General features: G+C 34.3%; 1 pseudogene; it reads right to left on the reverse strand.

Annotated features, from left to right (window-relative positions):
* Window positions 1-1,570: 1,570 nt before the first annotated feature.
* Window positions 1,571-1,667, reverse strand: LOC138828826 (U6 spliceosomal RNA; annotated as a pseudogene).
* Window positions 1,668-3,498: the final 1,831 nt, after the last annotated feature.

A 3,498-nucleotide genomic window follows, 5' to 3' on the forward strand; every position in this document is an offset into this window, starting at 1 on the left:
GTGGAATAATACCAGAGTGGCTTCTTTCTTACTTCATCTTGATACAGATACCAATGCCCAAACTAAAGGACTCTTTTTAAAAAAATTTTTTTTTGGTCTGGTCGTGGGGCCAGAACTCTGTGCCTGGACGCTGTCCCTCATCTCTTCAGCTCAAGGCTAGCGCTCTACCACTTGAGCCACAGCACCACTTCCCGCTTTTTTTTCTGCTTATGTGGTGCTGAAGAATCGAACCTAGGGCCTCATGTATGCAAGGCAAGCGCTCTACCACTGAGCCACTTTCCCAGCCCAAAAATTTTTGTTTGTTTGATTTTTGTTTTTCTTGTGGGTTTTTTTTTTTTTTTTTGGTCGGTCATGGGGCTTGAGCTCTGGGCTTGGGTGCTGTCCCTGTGCTCTTCAGCTCAAGGGGAGTCCTCTACCGCTTGAGACACAGTAACACTTCCCCAAACTAAAGGACTCTTGACACCCTTATATCTTGCTGTTGAGAATTGAGATAGCAAATATACGCTGGATCGCCTTCTGTTGAACTATTATATAAATCCAGGCCTGAAGAACAACATAGAAGAAACTGTATTTGATATTGCCAAAAGGATAAGTATGTATCACTACCTCTATGAAGTTGTGAAAGGCTGTACAAATTGTTCACCGAAGTCCTAATGGTTGGGTTAAGTTTCTTAAATTTCAAAAATGCAAGTCCATCTTTTGTGTCCCTACAAAATATTTTCACAATCCAAATAAAAGCAATATCTTTTTTTTTTTGGTCGGTCATGGGGCTTGAACTCTGGGCCTGGAGCTATCCCTGTGATCTTCAGCTCAAGGTGAGCCCTCTACCACTTGAGACACAGCTCCACTTCCAGTTTTCTAGTGGTTTATTTGAGATAAGAGTACCACAGACTTTCCTTCCCAGACTGGCTTTGAACCATGATCCTCAGATCTCAGTCTCCTGTTTAGCTAGGATTGTAGGCATGAACCACCAGTGCCCGGCAGCACCAAAATTTTACTGTAAAAATTCATGGATTCCGCAGAATTCTTCCAAGTGAATTGCCTGCCTTGGATGGAAAAATATATTCAATAGTTTTTGTAAACATGTATAATAACTTCTTCAGAGTTTGTGATTTTTTAATAAGAAATAATTTTAATTTACCTGTTGAAATGAGTAGTACAGAAACTAAAATATTTCTGGTGCTTGTCTGAAAAAGTATATTTTAAAATATTCTATATTCTATGTTTGCATAATGTTCATAATTTATTTTCTCCTAGATATACTTTGAATTCTATATTATTTTATAATATATAGGATCATTAATGTGTCCTTTTGGATTGTATTCCATATAGAAACATTTTGAGTCCTTTTTTTCTAGGTCTTAATATTATTTTTCTTTGGGATAAAATGACAATGTTGTCTATTTTGAAAAGTTTTGTAAAGTTTATGCTATGTAAACACCTTTTTGAGGTGATTTAATACACTGATGTCAAACTTAATTTAATTATATGAATTACGGGTATTGTTACACTTGTAATTTTGCCATCAACTTTCTAATCACTTTTTTTCATTTCTTGCATGTGAAGAATGAAAAATATGGAATACTTCTCAAATTTTCATATTGTACTTGTGCAAGTGCCATGTTAATCTCTGTATTGTAATTTGAGTATACTTGCTGCTGAAGCATGTAGTATCCTCTAAATTTAATAGTTAATGATGCAATCTTTATACAGGCTTATATCTATGGGTGCATATCTGTAACAAGGAAACCTTATTGTTCCTAACAATGCTATTGATCTTATTTCCCTAAAATTCTGTGAATAGTGGAAATAATTATATTGATCAGTCGATTGCTCACATTTCCAAACTTTTTTTGCCAATGAGTATCTTAAATATTTTTATTTGGAATTTGATCATACTCTCTATTATTTATAGTTTGGTCCAAATGTGATGGTTTCTCTAGTACTTATTTATCCAGCTTTGTGGACCTAATGGAGTCAAACTAAGCGTTGCTTAAGAGCTACTTCTAAAATTCTTCAGCTGACATTTTCCCAAATGAAGTTTTACTGGAACAAATGTCTACCTGAGCCTTTACCCTTCTTCCATGTGGGAAGAGACCAACCAGAATACCTTACCATGACAGCAAAGATTTTCTTACTAGAACAAAACTAATCTTGGTTATAAGGGATCATAGAGAGATGAACAGTTCAAACAGAACTGTTCAGACGAGAAGGTATTTTATCAAAATATAATTGTTTATTATACATTCCATTTAAAAGTAGCTAAAGCCAAGAAGGTGAAAAAATTGTTCGTATGCATGATTACTTAATGTCCTGACCTGTCTCTAAGTTCCTGGCAGGAACTTACACTACTGCCTTTTTTTCACCAAATATTTTCATAGTTGCAGGAGAAGTGCATATGTTTCTCCTCATTATTAGGCATTAAATTGATAATGTTTTAATCACAGTCTTTTCTCTTGCCTCCATGCTGTAAATCTACAAATGATAAAGCTTTAGTTCTAACTCTATCAAACACTGAAGTAGAGATAATGGAATCATACTTTAAAACAGAGTTGCCTTTGATACAGTAACTACAACAGAACAATACAAAACGTGTGTCTTTTAATCATATTATATATAGTTATATATTTTATATTTTTATGTGCTGATTTTATATTTCACACAATGAAACTTACTAGAATTAGTTGATAATTTGACAAATAAATTGATATTTATTTACTCCAATAAATAGAATTGGAATATAAATATTTAGGTTTCAAATATATATTAGACTAGGAAACGTATCAATGCAATCTTTTTAGTATAAACTTGTGATACATTATAACTGTTCTTGGTCTTCTGAATCCACATGAGAAAAAAACAATGTTTTCCTCTAATCTGTAATGGATTTTACTCTGCTGCTCTGTTTATTGTTTTAACTCGCTTGTCCCAAACTGTTTTTGTCCATATTTCTGAAGCATTCTTACTGATTATGCCCAAATTTTGCTAAGATGTCTAAAAAATATTATTCTTCTGCAGTACCCATGGGTCCTAAGATCCCAAGGCCCAGTTACCTGCATCATCAGATAACAGGGGCAAGAGTTTTCACCAAGGCCCATGAAACATATCAACACAAAGTAATTGAAGATCCATCTCAATTTCGCATTTCCTATATTTCAGGGCCCCAATTCCTTGAGATGCAGGAATTAGCAGTAAGCAATTGTGAAATGCAAGGCAACTTAAAATGAAGGATGAGATCACAAAATTTGAGAGAAAGTACTGTAATTCAAACATTCAACTTACAGATGACCAGCCCATATGAGTGAACAAGTTCACAAAGTGTCATAAGATTATTTTTAATACCCCTCACCTATGATTAACGAAAGATTTTAGTCCAACATAAGTGGGCAAAAAAATAGTTCCTAGAAGGATAGATCTATAATTGTTTTACCAAAGCCCGAAAACTTGACTTAGAGGTCAAATGTAATTCAGAAAAACATTTGAATCACTAAGGACTGC

Source organism: Dipodomys merriami, unplaced genomic scaffold, assembly GCF_024711535.1.
Source record: "Dipodomys merriami isolate MVZ:Mamm:240054 unplaced genomic scaffold, mDipMer1.0.p SCAF_165, whole genome shotgun sequence".
NCBI classification, from domain to species: Eukaryota; Metazoa; Chordata; class Mammalia; order Rodentia; family Heteromyidae; genus Dipodomys; species Dipodomys merriami.